Source organism: Nannospalax galili, unplaced genomic scaffold (genome assembly GCF_000622305.1).
Source record: "Nannospalax galili isolate Female #2095 unplaced genomic scaffold, S.galili_v1.0 scaffold154, whole genome shotgun sequence".
Taxonomy (NCBI): domain Eukaryota; kingdom Metazoa; phylum Chordata; class Mammalia; order Rodentia; family Spalacidae; genus Nannospalax; species Nannospalax galili.
In genome coordinates this window covers 3,512,276-3,530,408 of record NW_008335281.1, presented here as the reverse complement: position 1 = coordinate 3,530,408, position 18,133 = coordinate 3,512,276, and positions in this window count along the sequence as shown.

Sequence of the window (18,133 nt, the reverse complement as noted above, 5' to 3'; positions counted from 1 at the left end):
AGTATTTAATTAGTGTCTATTTTAATTAACTAATGATCTAATTTTGGATTGATTAGAGTGTCACTACTATATTAATTCAGTGCAGCCACATTTTTTTTTACAAATTGCTCACTTTTGTTCTGCTACGACATAATTGATTGTGGGTTGCTTTCCAATATTTTAAAAATATTATACATTTTTTTGTTGCTTACTGTTTATTTTTTTGATCAACAGTGTTTTGATGAAGGACTTAATAGAGACCTGTTATGGTAGTGCATGCAAGAAGAGACATAGGGACTAAAAATGTAGCTCTTCAGATGGGCATGGTGACCCATGCCTATACCCACCTACTTGGGAGGCTGAGGTAGAAGACTCAAGGGTTGCCTGGGCTCAATAGTACCTTCCATCCCAGATTGAAAGACAAAGAAAGGCACTGTCTCAAAATAAATGAATAAAAAAAAAATGAAAAACTGCTTTTTCCACGTCTCAGTCAAGCCACTTTACATCATAACCATTGATACTCCAGAACTGAGAATATAGAGATAATTTAAACCTGAGGCATTTTTCCATGTTATGGAAGTTAAAGGATACTTTTTTCTACAATTTGCACAACTAAAGGAAAGGATCCTTTACAAACAGACCTCTGAACTCTTTCTCAAAGTACCACTAACTGGACATCATTCCTTCATCACATAAAGGCTGGATTGGTCTCTCTCCCCTTCTTCATCATAGAAGTGCCAAGGGAAAGATATATGTAGAGATAAGCAGAGAGCCCTCTGCAAACCGTGAAGAGAATGCTCACCAGACACAGGATCTACCAACTCCTTGGAATTGGGGTTTCAGAATCCAGATCTTGAGAAACGATGGTCTGTTTTCCACCCAGATTGTTCACACAGCCCATGGCATTTGGTTTAGCGTTTTGAAATGACTAACATAGGCACTGTGTCCTAACATTCCTTATTTCTCTGTCTCTAACTATAAATGGCTATCAAACTAGAGATTTGAATTTTAGAGCGGATTTTTTTAATTGAGCTTCTAAAATTTCATACATTTCCACTCAAATCCACACCCCCTCTCCCATCGATGCCTCCCCCATTCCTCCTCCCCACTGAACCCTATGGACTCTGCCATACATGCTGAGTCCTATTCATTCAGGTGTTTGTACCCTAATGTCTTTAAAATCAATGATGGAATATGTGGATGATGAGAATGCAGTGTAAGAGGAAACTAAATGCCTATTGCTGTCACTAAAAGCTGATTATTGAAATGGTGGGATAGAAGTGTCCCTAGAACTAGCTCTGTTGAAGGCTAATGTTCCCTGCCTCCTTCTGTGACAACATATAAAACATTGTTTAGTAATTACACAGTGCTTCATCTACATCTCCATACTGGTCACAGAATATACATGTACAAACACACGTTACACACATACATGCCACACACACGCCACATACACAACAAACACTCCATATGTGGTTGATTAATTGATGGTTTTTACTTAATTGAATTAGGAAAGAATAAATGCCTTTAATCACTTGCTTACATCTCTTCTGTTATAATTTTCAAAGTAATCATGCCTTTTTGATAATTATGGGTTTTAAAATGTAAAGTTCTGTGGCTCAGAAAGCAGATACTCCCAGGTCTATTCTTATTCAAATAGATTGCATCACTGCCAGTTTACATCTGACTCATGAAATTTACAAGAACAACTGTTGAGGTACTGGGAAATGTTGCACTTGCACAGCAATCATTTTATGGCTTGTTTCCTTCCTTTATAAAGCTATCCATCCCTCCATTGTTTAACTGTGCCTTGCAAATGAATGACCATGTTATAATTTGGGTCTAAGTTGTCCCCCAAAGACCCACTTGTTAGAAGCTTGGTCCTCAAGGTGATGCTAGGGGAAGGAAGGAAAACTTAGGCCGTTCAGCCTACTAGGAGATTTTAAGTCCTCGAAAGCCTTTCCTTGAAAAAATGAAGGGGTCCCATGCTCCCCACTTCCCCTCTGTTTCCTGGCCATGATATGAGTTAACTTTCATACTATAATATGCTGTTTTGACACAGATAGTGGCAAAGTGACCAACCAATCATAACTATAATCTTCAGAACCCTTAGCCAATATAAACTTTTTATTTTTCCAAATTGATCAATTCAGGCATCTTGTTAAAGTGATGGACAATTGACTAGCCCAGTCCAGAAACATTCTTTTTGCACAAGTATGCTTAAAATTATGATAATATTTCTATAAAGAATTCTGAGGAAATCAGAGAAAGCTACTAAGCAAAAAGTCCAAGTTACATGTACAAAATATTTTAAGTGCACCATTTCTCATTTTGTGCAAAAAGATAATCTTAACTGTATAATGATTATTTTAGTCTAATTTATTCCTAATGGTTTGGTATCCCAAATAATTCACATTCATCATTAAATTCTCAAAACCATTTTCCCCATTTTTAATTTGCACATTTTACAGCAGAGAATAAAGTGGAATCCTTCCTTTCCCAGCTTCATTAGCATTGTAATTTTTTGCCAAGAGGATCAACTTGATACACTTGAATTCAATTTCAAGTGGAAGTGTACACTAATCCAGTTAAAGTCTCTACAAATTTGACATAAATTAATGAAGTTTCCAAATGTTTTGTCAAATACATGTAATAGTGTAAGAGATCTAGACACATTTTTTTTTTCTTCACAATACCATAACTCTTGTTACAAGCTTGGAAAAAGATCTAAAATCAAATATAAATATAATATAATAGTTGTGCTTTTTAGTTTTTTATTATCTAACTATAATGTTCCCTTGGTACTGAATTAGTATGAAACATGACTCTTTCTGCAAAGTTAACAATTTTAAAAGGTTTTTGAAGTATTTTGTTTAGATTATACTCAGAAGTAAACAACATGTTTTGACAGAAGTAATTTTCTAAACATTTTATGTAAATAAGATGTAAAAAAAACAGTATGGGGAATTCATAGTAATCACAAGGCATAGTAGATGTTATGGTATTCTTGACATAAATATTCAGAGAACAAAGTTGCCCTTATGTTAAGGACGTGATAGGTAATTATGAATTCGTGTTTAGGATTATGTATGAAATGGGAAAATAGAACATCATATTTCCTCTCTTAATTGAGTCTTTCACAATGTCCTGTCTCAGGAAAGGTTTAGATTAAATCAGAAGTGCTTACACATAAGTATGCATCTGCCATGATATGACATTGAATCATGAAAGAGGTGTTAAAAATGCAAGCCTATTACTGAATAGGAAAAAAAAAAGCAGATATATTCTCTCTGACTTTCATAGTTCATGATGCTACCAAGGAAATGATTAGACTTCCCTTTGAACAACTAAGAGAGAAAATTTTCTTAATCTACATTAATATTTGTATATTCCTAAAAAGGAGTTTGTACTAGTTTAACTAATGCAATAACACAATAAAATTAAATGAAATGTTATATCAGCATTGAGAATATTTGAATAAATTATAAACCCAGCAAATGTACCTTACACTATCAAACAATCAATACAATTTATCTAAAAATTTGTGGACATCAAATGAGGATCTGTAAAAACCTCTTCTCTTGAGAAATGGAAAATTATTAGTCGACCCAGATAAAATAAATTGAAGCTAAAAACTCAAATTTCTTTGCCATTGTACACAGTAGCAGAATTAAGTAGTTGTGACAGGGACTCCGTATCCAGCCAAGACTAGAACATTTGTTAGTCACCAACAGTTTCATAGACAGTGCATCCTTGTCTTTGAGATTCAAAACACTAATGCTTCCCTTCTCTGTCCTCTCTATCTCTCTGCCTCTTGCCCTGTCACCTTCTCCCCTTTCTCTGCATCTGACGCTCTTTGTTGTTTTCAGTTTCTTATTAATAAGCACCACATTATCCTCTTCTTTAATACTTCCAGAATCTCCTTCCAACTTCAAAATTCTCAATGTTTAGAGATGATCTAAATCACTGTTCCTTAGCCAAGTATCCAGGAGATTCAAAATTAATCCTGTACCTGCCTGGAGACTCCTTGATCTCACGCTTTAGTGTTCCTCTAATTCCCTTAGTGTTTGGGTTTCCTGTAGTGAGCTGCAATCTATCTGTAGTCTTTCACACTTAATCCTCCTAAGCTTAGTATCATAACTGTTCTCCCACTGTGCCTACCTGAGTATTCCTCAAGATACTGTTTTAGTACTTCTCTAAATAATGTAGAAATATATTGAAATAAAATTAAAATGTATTTTAGCATTAAAAATCATTTTAAATATTAGTAAATTGTTTTCACTGGCCCACACATTCTTAGATAGGTCTCATGATTCTTTTTTTGCATTACATTCTACTGTAAACATCAGACCCAAGATCACCTGATTCCTGTCTCTTTATTTTCCTGTTTTTTTTTTTTTCTTTCCTCTTCATAACCTTTATGACTCAAACTAAGTTTGCTACCTTCTTGGAACCCTCAGTCTTTAAAGACTATGTTCTCCGAGGTTCATATCCTTAAAAAGTAGATTATATTTTCAGGTTTGAAAGGATCTGTATTCTTTCCCAGTGCCCACATAGCCATGTACTTCAAACTAAATGGATTACAACAAGAGCTTCATTCTTTGCCATTTCTGGAAACCAGAATTTGAAAACTGATGTCAGTCAGAAGCTGTTTCTTTTAATGGCTCTAGAGAAGCATCACTTCTTGACTCTTCTTAAATTCTGCTCATTACTGGGAATCCTTACTATTCCTTGGCTTACCACCACATCAGCTCAATTTTTCCTCTTCTCCCGTGGCCACCTTCTCTCTGTATCTGTTTATTTCCATAACTCCTTCTTATTAGCATTCCACCCATGGATTTAAAGCTCATCTGGATCCAGTGTGCAAAGGCACTTTCATATGTTTAGATCATAGAACCTCTAGCTGCCATTTTTCTCTCTCAATATAAGGTCACATTCACAGATTAAAGGCAGTAAAATATATGCATTTCTTTTCAAAGTACAATAGTTAACTAACTATAGAGTCACTCAAATGCAAATAGACAAAACATTTATAAATGGAGCATGGAAAAACTCAACTAACTCTGCTTAAAGACTTATGTTAACAATAGAAATTTACACATTAGAACACTACCCTTTAATCAATGGACTTCTCAGAAATACAAGAAACAAAATTGTCTTTGGAACATAAATACACTATTTCCTTGATTCTAGTCTTAAAATCCTACAGAATGAATGGTGTTACCTTGCTAAAATTGATAACTTCTAAATGATTAAAGACAGTTTTAGTCCCAGAAGACTTTTTCCATGATAAGCAATCCTATTTTACTTGATTTCCTTTCAAAAAGGTGTCATGAACAGACTGAAAACCATCATACATGTCTCTCAGGAAACCTGATTTAGTTCTAATTGTCTCAATTTTAAGAGATTGTCACTTAATTAGATTTCATTTTCTCATAATAGCTTCGATGTCAGAAAGATGTGGCTATGAATCCCTAATTTGCCATAAAATAACTGTTTTGACATTAAAATTAAATAATTTCTTCAAGATTCAGCATTAAACTTGGCAAAAGAAGGGTGAAAGATTACCATAAAGAGTTAATGAAAGTAACACTTAAATAGTAGATCATTAGCATCATACTTGGTGGACTAAATGGTGGCTGTAACAGCATATTTTTATCAATCTTGCTACATGAAAATCTCATTTAACACCACAGAGCCATATTATATTGAACATGACCTACTACATCACTTTATGTCAACATCAGTGCTTGTGTGGGCTTGTATACTGTTTGACAGACTGAGATATTATTTTCTTGCTATCTATATATAAGAACAGAATAGGTTCAAACACACAGAGTTTCAGTAATGAGGGAACTCAAGAATTTATGATTTCACATTGCAAATAGGGCTTTTGCAACTCTTTTCCTCACTATTATTTACCACACAAACCAGTTGCTGAAGACACGGGTATGCTGAGTTTTCTCTAAAGAACCAGCATCTCTGACCTTCAGTCTCCTTTCAGCATCTCATTTCTCCATTTGCTATATATCTGTCACCAGTCCTTGACAGATGAGGAAGGAACACAGTTACTACCTCAGAGCTATTTTTTCATTTTCATTCATTTAAAAGTAAACTCTTTTTTTTTTTTTGAGACAGGATATAGCAAAATGAACAGTTTCCTATGCAACCATAAAACCTCTTTGATCAAAATATGATGCATTAGGTATAAATAGAAATGTGGTATAGAACTCCCAAAAATAGTTCAAAGTATTTTCCCAACAAAGAAATCACATTTCCTTGGAATATTTTTTCCATCTTTCACCCTAAAGTAGTGAACACATATGCACCAAACTGTGGTCCACCAAATTTCATAAAAACAGTACTATAGGACTAGAAAACTTTGATTAACCCCAACTTAGCAATAGTTGGTGATTTCAATATCCCACTATCTTCAACAGACAGGTCAACTGGACAAATAATAAAGAGAGAGACATCTGAATTAAATGACAGCATACATCAGATGGACCTAACAGACATCTAATGAATATTTCATAGAAGCACCAAAAAATATAGTTTCTTTCAGTATCCCATGAAAGTTTCTCTAAAATTTACCTCATACTGGATCACAAAACAACCCTCAACAAATATAGAAAAAATGAAATAATTCTATGCATTTTATCAGACCACAACACAATAAACCTTAAAATCAATAGCTAAAGAAGCTCTAGTAACTATACAAACTCATGGAGATTAAACAACACACTCCTGAATGATGAATGGGTAAAAGAAAAAATTAAGAAAGAAATGAAAGTATTCCTGGAACTAAATGATAATACAAAACAACAAAACCTCTGGGACACATTAAAAGCAGTCCTAAGAGGGAAGTGTATAGCTCTAAGCACCTACATTTAAAAATCATATAAATGACTTAACAGTAAAACTCAAGACTCCAGAAATGCAAGAACAAACCAAACCCAGATGATCCTATTAATACCACTCCTTGGCATATACTCAGAGGACTCATCTTGCTACACAGATACATTCTTATTTGTTGCTGCTTTTCTTCACATTTTTTTTCACAAGGCCTAAGGAATGGAAGCAACCTAAGTGTCCTTCAGAAGAAGAATGGATAATGAAAACGCTGTCATTCACACAAAAGAGTTCTACTCAGTGTAAGGAAAGATGAAATCATGAAATTTGCAGATAAATGGATGGAACTAGAAACTGTTATACTAAGTGAAGTAACACAGACTCAGAGAAACAAGCAACATATGTTCTCCCTCATTTGTGGCTCTTAGCACCCTTAAATGTTAATAAATATTGTGAAGTAACAGCAGGAGCCAGGACAGTGGAAATGAAGCATGGAGGTAGAAAGAAAGAAACCACCTAAGAGAGGGGCATAGTAAGAAACAGATATTACCAATGGGGAAGTGGAGAAAATGAGGGTATTCAACTGAGAAGGGAAGAAGGAAGGATATGCAAGGAACCATGGGGGTGAAGGGGAAGAAGAAACACAAGAGAGGGGGAATAATAGAGACAGGGGAAAATGGGAGCACTTTAACTGGGGAGGGAGGAGGGAGGTTAGACTGGGAGAGAAGAAGGGTAGATAAAGCTTAGGTGGTATGAAAAGCCAGAGAGAAATGTATTAACTCAAAACGTCCCTGAAAAATATACACACAATATCTATATATGAGCTCATGTGTATACTCGAATGCTATATGACAAGAAACACAGTGCTAGACAGGAGAAACTTCCCTTCAAGTTGTTGATCAGGGTAGACTCCCAAAATAACATAGGCTATTGATATAACCCTTGATTTCCTCCCAGAATTCAAAGGTAAGACCCTATTGCTAAAGACAGGATATACATCATACACAGGACTTGGAGCAAAGAAACTGGAACTGACCAGAAATCCCCACCCTGAAAACTAACTCTCACAATTCTAAAGGATATTATGCAACCTGATAATGGAGAAAATTAATCAATGGTCCAGCCCAACTGTAAAGCCTAAAACCATAAAGACTGGCACAGCCAACTATAGTGCAGTAGTGGGCACTTTTATCTAAGGTGTAGTCAACATCAATCTAATTGGATTTAAATACCTTTCAATAGGAGGGAACTCATTGGTTGCATTGTAAACATAGCCAAATGCACAGGGCTAGAGAGGTCATAGATCCTAGAGAAAATCCTATCTCTGTCATATCTCTAGACAAATGAAATGTCTTACTACATGCTAAATATGGATCCTTATATCTACAGACAATATACTGTTCACTACTCATCAAAGAACCTTCATTTTGCAAAAAGAGACTATTACTGAGTTCCACAACTGGTTATACACATAGAGTATATGTCTGAGAGATGCCCAGTCCTAAGTGACACATCTGCAATAGAACCTTTACACCTATGGCTCATAGAACACAGTTAAACAGGCATAAAGAGAATATTAATACATACCTCAACTCTCAACAGTGAAGCTTCCTCATACAACAGAGTGTGATGAACACAGATGCCACGTCTGGCCAAAGTATAGGGAATAGCAGACTTCAGAAGGTATGTACCTGGATAGGATTCCTATATTAAACCTTACCCACCCATAGCCCAGGGACCATTGTGGAAGAGGAGTCAGAAAGATTATAAGATAAGCCAGAGTTGCTGCATGAAACAGGCTTTTGGGTCTCTGGGATCTTGCTCATATAAACTTCCAACAATGGTGGCAGCATGCACATGACCCATGCTGGCTCATTCAGACAAAACCCAGCATAGAAGTGAGGAAATGGGCAGTAAGTCCCAATGTTAGCTTAAGAACTATTGGCAAGTGACCACTATGGGGTAAGGGAGAGTTGATCTCCTTTAAGGGAGTGACTCTAGATAAGGTGACCAGACTCCAGTGGAAGAACTTGCACTGAAGACTATCTGGGTACAAATAGTTGACTGGATAGGCCTTAACATATATGACAGAATGCATGAAAGCAGCTGTGTGGGGTATGAGAGGGTGCAGATAGGACAGGGGTCTAAATTTGATTAAGAGCTATTATGTGAAATGCCAGAAGCACTGGTTGTTCTTGCAGAAGACACGGGTTCGAATCCCAGCATAACAATCCACCCAGACAAACATGCAGGTGTTCATCACTGCTAGTCCTCTGTGATAAGAAATGCCAGAGTTCTTTAAGTTAAAGAGGACAGTATCAGAATGCAAAGTAGACGAAGGAATAAAACCTCACTGGTAAATATGTGCACAAATTCATAGTTAACTTTTAACTCTAGTATAAAAGTTAAAGAAATAACTTTAATAAGAACCACAGTTTTAGGAATTGTAATGATCACAGAACATAAAAAGATATAAATTGAGATAATAGCAACATAAAGTGGAGTGAGCAGTAAAATCACACCTTTTTCTACCTGATGGAAATTCAATTGCTATGCTTTACTGTAACTATCTAATGAAATTCCCATGGTAACCACAAACACGTAAAAAGTATGATCCAAATGCATCACTGCAAAGGAAACAACACACACGAGACAACAAGGAATAGAATAAAAGAAATACAAAGTGACAGAAAATAATTTAAAATTAGAAATAAATCCTTATCAAGCAACAGATACTTTATATCTAAATGGATTATACTCCCTAATTCAGCAGCTAATGAAAACAAAACACAGAAAAAGAGACACAACTTTTTTATGTACAAGAAACTTGCTTTAATTTTAAACAAATAAATAGGTGTAAAACAAATGAATGGAATTTTTTTTTGTGTCTAACAACCAAGCACATCAATTTATGGTATAAACATTGATTATAATAATGAGTGAGATTCACAAAAAATGCCACATACTGATGGACAAACTAGGAACACTTTATTAATAGCTGTCGATCAGAGAGGAGGCTAATGCCAAAAAGAACTCGACCCTGAGGAGAATCAGGACAGTGCTTATAAAGCTTCAAACCACAGTTACATCACGTCAGGGGCAAAGTCAATAACCACAGTTACATCAGATCATCATAGGTACACCAGACCAGAGGCAGTCAGTTAACAAAGAGATTTTCAGTTAAAAAAAAGTTTTTAAATGAAAAAGTTTCTCAGAATTGTAGAAACAGTGGGCTCTAGGGAGATGCAGGTATAGCTGAGAGGGAGGTCGTACTACTTGGATACTTGTATGTTTCCCAGAATTGTAGAAATGATGTTCTCCCTGAAACTATCTGCATGAGATGTTCTGCCTGGCTGACTGAAGTGGGAATGGCTGGGCAAAAACACAGGGTAAAGTCAGCTAGAGAAAAATGGAGTTAGTTTTGCCATTTCAATATGTCTGAATGTATGACTAGGCAGCTGCATAATATTAGTAGAAGACTTCAATACCCCAAATTAAACAATGGGTATCTTGATAGAGTTCCAATAAGCTAACAGACATTATTAAAACCATGATAGTCCAAATGAACCTAACAGACGCACCCTAACAGACAAACATCCGGCCCCATTGTAGCAGAGCAGCATCCTTCTCAAGTGTACAAGGAACATTCTCTAGGATATCTCATGTTAAGACACAATCTAGTCATAATCCTTCATAAGAAATTAACAAAACATTCATAACATGCAAAAATTAATGGCGTATTTGAATACCACTTGATAAAAACAATATGAAATAGAGGGAAATAAAATATCTCAAGACAAACAAAAATGAAAATTCAGCATATCAAAACTTAAGAGATTCAGGAAAAGCAACACTAAAAGAAAAGTTTGTGGCAATCATCCAAATGCCTTAACTTAATACCTGCAGGAACTAGAAAAAGGAGAAACTAAGCTCATAGTTAACCAAAATAAATAGTAAATGTTAAATTAGAATTAATCAAAACAATTTAACTAAAAGTTGGTTTTCAAAAAACAAAAACATTAAATGGGTAAATTTTTAGCTAGAATAACTAAGAAGACAAATATTCAAATAAATAAAAAAGAGATATATAGTCAAAGATACCATAGAAATAAAAAAGACCTTAAGAGACTATGAAAACAAATTACACATTAAAAAATTGGATAATAGGGAAGAAATGGATAAATTCCTAGTCACATACACTGACCATTCCAAGATTCAATCAGAAAGAAACAGAAAACTTGAGTACCTACTAACAAATAAGAGATTGAATTGGTAATCAAACAGTCCCAACAAAGAAGAACCTAAGACCAGCCAGCTACACTTATGAGTCCTACCAAATACTTAAATAACACAAACTTACAAAAACAAATTTGAAAAGGGAAAACATTTCCAAATGGATCTTATAAGAACAACTTACTCCAATACCAAAACCAAAGAAAGACTACAGTGTAAGAAATGAAATGTAAAGGTGATCTCTTCAATAAAGATAGATGCATAAAATTCATACTCACAACTGTAATCAATAATACATCAAAAGGATCACAAACAATGGCCAAGTGTGATATAATACTAATATGCAAGAATGGTCCAACATATATAAATCAGTTAGTATGAAACACGACAATGATGTAATGAAGAGTCCCAACTCCCTAAACTGATATAAAGATTTGTTGAAATCCTTATCAGATGCCAATGTTAATATTTTCAGAAATACATGAAAAGTATAGCATTAAAATTAAACACAAACACCCTAAATAGCCACAGAAAGATTGTAAAAAGGAATGAATGTGGAAGTATTGCACTAGTAGATTTTAAAATATCTTTCCAGGACACAGTAATGAAAATGCGTGATGCCTGTGTAAGGCATACATACAAACCAATGACAGAATATATACATGTACGTGTATCAACTAGGAACACCAAATGGGAAAATTATAGTCTCTTCAACAAATAGGGTTGGAAAAATTGGGCAACAATGGGCAACATAATTGTGCTGGTTAGTTTTTGTCAACTTGACACAAACTAGACTCACCTGGGAAGATGGAACCTCAATTGAGGAATGTCCTCCATTGAACTGGCCTGTGGCCTTGTCTGTGAGGCATATTCTTAACTGCTGATAAATGTGGGAGTGCTCAGCTCACTGTGGGCAACGCCATTCCTAGGCAGGTGGGCCTGTGCTATATTTTAAAATGTAGATGAGCAAGCCAGGGGAAGGCAGAAAGTAGGATTCCTCAGTGGTCTCTCTTTCAGTTGCTGCCTCCAGGTTCCTGCCTTGAGTTCTTGCTCTGATTTCCCTCAGTGATAGACTATGAAGTGGAAATGTAAGCCATATAAACCCTTTCATCCCAAAGTGGGTTTTGGTCATGATTTGTCACAGCAACAGACACCAAACTAAGACAAAAATGAAAGTGAGCTTTTATACTTAACACAACAAATCAACTCAAAATGATTTAGTTTGCAATGTCAGATGTGAAACTATAAAGATTTTAGAAGAAAACTTTGGTGACAAATTCTTGGAGACGTACCACCACCAAACATAGGCAATGAAAGCAGAGAAAAATATTTTCAAACCGTATGTCCAATGAGGGTTAACATCTAGACTATATATGAAAATTCTATAATTCAGTGGCAAATTTAATATGATTAAAAATCCAGCTAATAAACTGAATTTAATTTCTCAAAGAAGACACAAAAATATAAGAAATAAATTTCAACCTCAGGGACCATCAGGGAAATGCAAATCAAAGTTACACATAGGCATCATCTCCCACATATTTGAATACCTATTAAAATGATAAAAAAAAAAAACAAGCATTGGTGAAAATGTTTATGAAGGAAGGTTTGTAAACTTCAGTGTCAAGGTGAGTTGGTACATCCAATACAAAAGCATGAATTGACTCCTTTCTTTTTGATTCTCTTTTTGCTGCTTGTTCTTAGTTGCTTGTCCTCACCAAACACTGTGGTAGAGCTCTATTGCCTTATTTTATTTTGCATTTGTATGAGCTGTGTAAAGTTCCTAAACCCAATTCATGGTCTAAAAATGGGAAAGCATTTTTATAATCTCATTTACAATGGATGAAGAACTATCATTTAACATCATTTTCTTGTGATTGTGCATTAAGTTCTTTATTGCTATGATAAAATACCATAATCAAAAGTGACTTATAGAAGAAAGTGTTTGTTTTGGCTTGTGGTTCCAGAGAGATAAAAGAGTCCATCATGGTGAGGATGCATGGTGGCAGACAGCTAGTGTGCAGAGCTGAAAGAGCACATCTTCAATCACATGCAGGAAGCAGAGAGAACAAACTGGGGTTGGGACAAGGATATAAACCCTCAAAACCCACCCAGTGAGGCACTTCCTCCAGCAATGCTGCACCTTCCAAACCTCCTCATACAACACCACAAACTGGGTGCCAATTGTTCAATTATATGAGCCTGAAATGGACATTTCTCATTCACACCAAGAAAGAAAGTCAAACACAAATTTTTTAAAATGTAAGAAAGAATGTATTATGAAACAATAAAAAATAATATGAATTATATATTTTAAACCTTTGTGTTATTTGAAAGATTTTGAGATGGTTTTACATTATAATATTATTAGTAAATATTTATCTCCAATGTACTAATGCCTGGTTTAAATCAGTCTAATTTCTTAAACTTCAGTGATAATAATTGCATATGTTCTAATTTCATTAGCTTACTATGTAATTTGAAGTCAAACTTCAACTTCACCTTCTACAATTATTAGCATAAGGATTATAAAAATATGTTAATAATATTTGAAATGAAAGAAGATTTAAATTGGGGAACTGCTATCATTTATTTTACACCTACTGTTGTCAATCATTTTAATACAATAATTAGGTTTAATAAATTGGTCATAACCAAGGAAAACATCCTGTATGAATCAATATAATCTGCAAGCTTTCGGTTGTTATAGAAACTGATTTTATCCAGCATGTTAATGGAACACACATTTTATGTATAGATTACTAACATACTAAAATTTAAAAAGAAACAAACACAATCCTGCACACCAGAACTTTCATTATTGTTCTATATGATAGCTTCAATTCACTATCTTTTTACCTAAAATATCAAACAGTATATATGTATATAAATATATGTATGCTAGAGAAAGAGGGAGAGAGAAAAAACAAAACACTAAAGTGAGTAGATAAAGGAAATTCTTTTACTCAGTATTTCATTCATCAGAGATGAATTCCCATCAACAACTGTCAATTAAGACTGAACAATAAATAGATCAGAATGACTTACCCAAGCAATAGAGTTGCTATTGTTTCTGATGCTGGTCTGTTCCCATTATTATTTTGGTGTGCTATATGGAGAATTAAAATATTTTCAAAGTCTAACATTGGTATTCACTGAACTGCATCATCTTTAGGATTTAAAATGCAATTTCTTACATAAAAACACTATAATCAACACCTTGAAACAACTAAGTACAGCATTCTATGCAAATAATGGAGATCCTATGAGTGAGATATCTGTATTTCAAACGTTTTATACATAAAGCATTGGAAGAAAAATATGTCATTATTTTACATAACATGAAGATTCATAAATTCCTTCTTCCCTTGTGATTGAATTTGTCAGAAAATTAAGATCCCCTCCTGTGAACCTAAAGCTGAGGTCTCCTCCCTCAGGCTGAAGCTGTGGTCCAGTTCAGGAAGCTGAAGCAGTGTCTCCCAGCATGAGTCAGACCTGTGGTCCCCTCCTGTGATCTGGAGCTCTGGGTCCCTCATATGACCCCTCCCTTGTGGTCCGGGCTTGTGTATGGCAGGAGCTTTGCTGCTTGTGCTAGAGTCAGGAGAAGCCTCTGTTATTTTTTATTTTCAGATTCTAGTCTTCGGATGACTATTTCTCTGAAGCAGGCCTCCTACCTCCCCTGAGGGCTCACTATGACCCTCACTCCACTTGTGGTCCTGGATATCCAGGCCTTGGTGTTGGACCTCTCCCATTGCCAGGCACCAAGAGGTTTTCCAATACTTTTCTGTTACTCTTCTGAAGCCCTAATGTGCCTTCACCTGTACCCTAGTTGAGCTTCTGGAGATGGGGACTGCAGTCTGGGAAGAAAAAAAATGAAACAAAAACAAAAACAAACAAACAAAGAAAAAAAGAATTAGAAAGTACTGTAATTAAAAAAACTGATATAATTCCCAAACTAAAAATATGTAATTAGATCTTGGAATATAATTCTATACGGGTACTCTAAATGTTGAATATTATGTACTGACAAACTATACTACCAAGCTTCAAAAATAATGTGAAAATTTTCACTGTTCCTATAATTTGAGTTTCCAATCACTGCCTTTCCAAATTCTCCACATATACAGTCTTTCAGTGTAATTATGTTACTTCATAAATAAAGCAATGCCAATAAAATATTTTAAATATTTTTATTTATCATTTTTATTTTACTCTGTAAAAGTGTGTTGCTTGCATGTATGTAAGTGCACTCGTGTCATGCAAGTAAAGTTGTTTTAAATAACAAATCCAAAGAGAGCTGTATCTCTATCTGAATACAGAATATCATTAAATCATCTGCAAAATGTATGAACTTTACATTAAAGAAAATCAAGGGACTGGAGAGATGGCTCAGTGGTTAAGAGATGAGTTAGAATCCCAGCACCCATAGGGCAGCTAGCAACCATCTGTAACTCCAGTTTCAGAAGATTTTTTGCCCTCTTCTGTCCTCTGCAGGCATTGCATGACACAGGTACACAATACATGCATACACGTAAAATAAAACTAAAAGCAAAAAATATTTTTTTAAAAGAAAAGAAAATTAAATAAGAAAGAATAGTCATGGTAAATACATTCATACATATTATACATATGTACACTTATGTGTGTGAAAGAGACATATACATAGATATGTTTACAAATACATAAAAATACAGGTGTGCATATATGAATTACTCAAACATGCACACATGTGTGTTTTTGTCCATGTAGAAGGAGCGGGAGAGAAGGAAGGAGGGAAGGGAAGGAAAAGGCAGAGCTATGATGAAAACATGTAGCATGCATGTCAGTCATAGCAAGTGAATGAAAATTCCTCACTTTTTATTCATTCTCTATTGTGATTGTATAATCCTGTCTCAGATTCGGATACTAATTCTAGACACTGTGTGATTATTATACATATATTTCATATTCATCTTGAAAATAAAAAAATCTTTTTTGCAGTGCAATCATATTAGCAATTATCTAACTGAGCCCTAATTCCTTACTGCCATCAATTTTCAGTGAGTTTTTACATTCTCCAATTATGTTACAATGTCCAAGAGTCAAGGTCTGAATATAATGGAAGCAAAGCTATTAACCAATGTGTCTTGATTTATTCTAGTAGAAGTCACTAATGATATTTATCTACATACATTATTTCGAGTTTGAAAAATCCTAATATTTCATTTAATCACTGGTATATTTTTTATAAAGGAAACTTTGATTTACACGTTACTTGATTATCACATAATGCAATTTATATACAAGTGAGAGAATAAATACTTGACTTCTTTCTAAAAATTTTCAGAATAGCACATTGTTTCCCTGGAAAGCTTCTTTATACAGTGGACATGAAGTAATATAGACACAACTGGTTAGAGTACAGAGAATGATTGACTACAAAAGCTCAGCCCTAAGTGAGACATCTATATCAACCCCTTTCCTCAAGGCTCAGGGAATATCTCAGAAGAAGGAGAGAAATATTAAGAACCAGGGAATTGGGAGGAGTGCTGTGAAATGTCTTTGGGGGCAGGGAAAACGTTGTACTCATAAACTCACGGCAGCTGTGATTACTGTCACAATACCTATACAAGGTCAATGTACTCAAAATTCCAGCATGGATGGATGGTCAAGGGCTTCTGAGGGCCCATTTCTTTCTTTCTTTTTTTTTTCTTAGAAGAAGCATTTCATTACAGTTTTAACATAATAACAGTGTTCAAAGTGAAGCTGCCTCTCATTCAAAAGTGGCTATAAAAATTTTAGGTCCGCTGTTGAACCTAATAACCACATACTGAGAAGAAGCATTTTATTACATAACATTGACATATTCAATAACAATTTCCAGAGCTAAGATGCATGTCTTTCAAAATTGGCTGTAAAATTTTTGGTTTACACTTGAATTAATACAGCTATACAATACTGTACTGAGTATAAACCCTATAAGACATAAAATTAAATGAGGTTTTAACCTTTATAAAAGATCTCCATTTCATTATTAAAATATACAGTTTCATAAAGAAAAATTCATTTTTAATGCAGGTAACACTAAGGTGTTTGCACATGTGTTTCTAATCTCTATATATCTGATTATTACTAATCATAGTCAGTTACTTCAGAGATCCTTGGCATCTGAGCATGGTTATGAAGTCATCAGATAGATTTCAGTGGTAATGTTTTTCACATCTACTAATTATTAAGGAGCAAAATTTTATGCTTAGAAGAATTATTATTATTTAAATTTTTAAAATTTAATAACCACATGATTAGAAGAACCATTTTTAATGCAACTAACACTTAGATGTTTGCACATGTGTTTCTAATCTCTATATATCTGATTATTACTAATCATAGTCAGTTACTTCAGAGATCCTTGGCATCTGAGCATGGTTATGAAGTCATCAGATAGATTTCAGTGGTAATGTTTTTCACATCTACTAATTATTAAGGAGCAAAATTTTATGCTTAGAAGAATTATTATTATTTAAATTTTTAAAATTTAATAACCACATGATTAGAAGAACCATTTCATTACAGCCTTTTTTTTTCTTTTCTTTATTTTGGTCTTTTTGAGACAGGGTCTCTCAGTAACACAATCCAGAGCAAGGATACATCTCTTTCCAAATTGGCTGTAAGTTTTTAGATTCACAGTTGAATTAATAACATTATACAATATTGAACTCAGTATAAACCCTGTAACATATAAAATTGAATGAGTTTTAACCCTTTAAAGAAGATCTCAATTGCATTTTAAAATATGCTGTTCCCTATATTTTTAATGCTACTAACGCTTAGATGTTAGCACAGGTGTCTTTAATCTCTCTCTATCTGATGATTACTAGTCACAGTTGATTATACTCAGATCCTTAGTACCTGAGTATGGATGTAAAGTCATCAGGTAGATTTCACTGGTAATGTTTTTCACCTCTACTATTTAACATGAAGGAAATTTTTATGCTTCCTCCTCAGATATGTCTTATTTTTAATTTGTTGATTTTTCTGTGTGTATATCATAGAGAACATCCCACACAGTCTTACGTTCTTCCTCATCTAG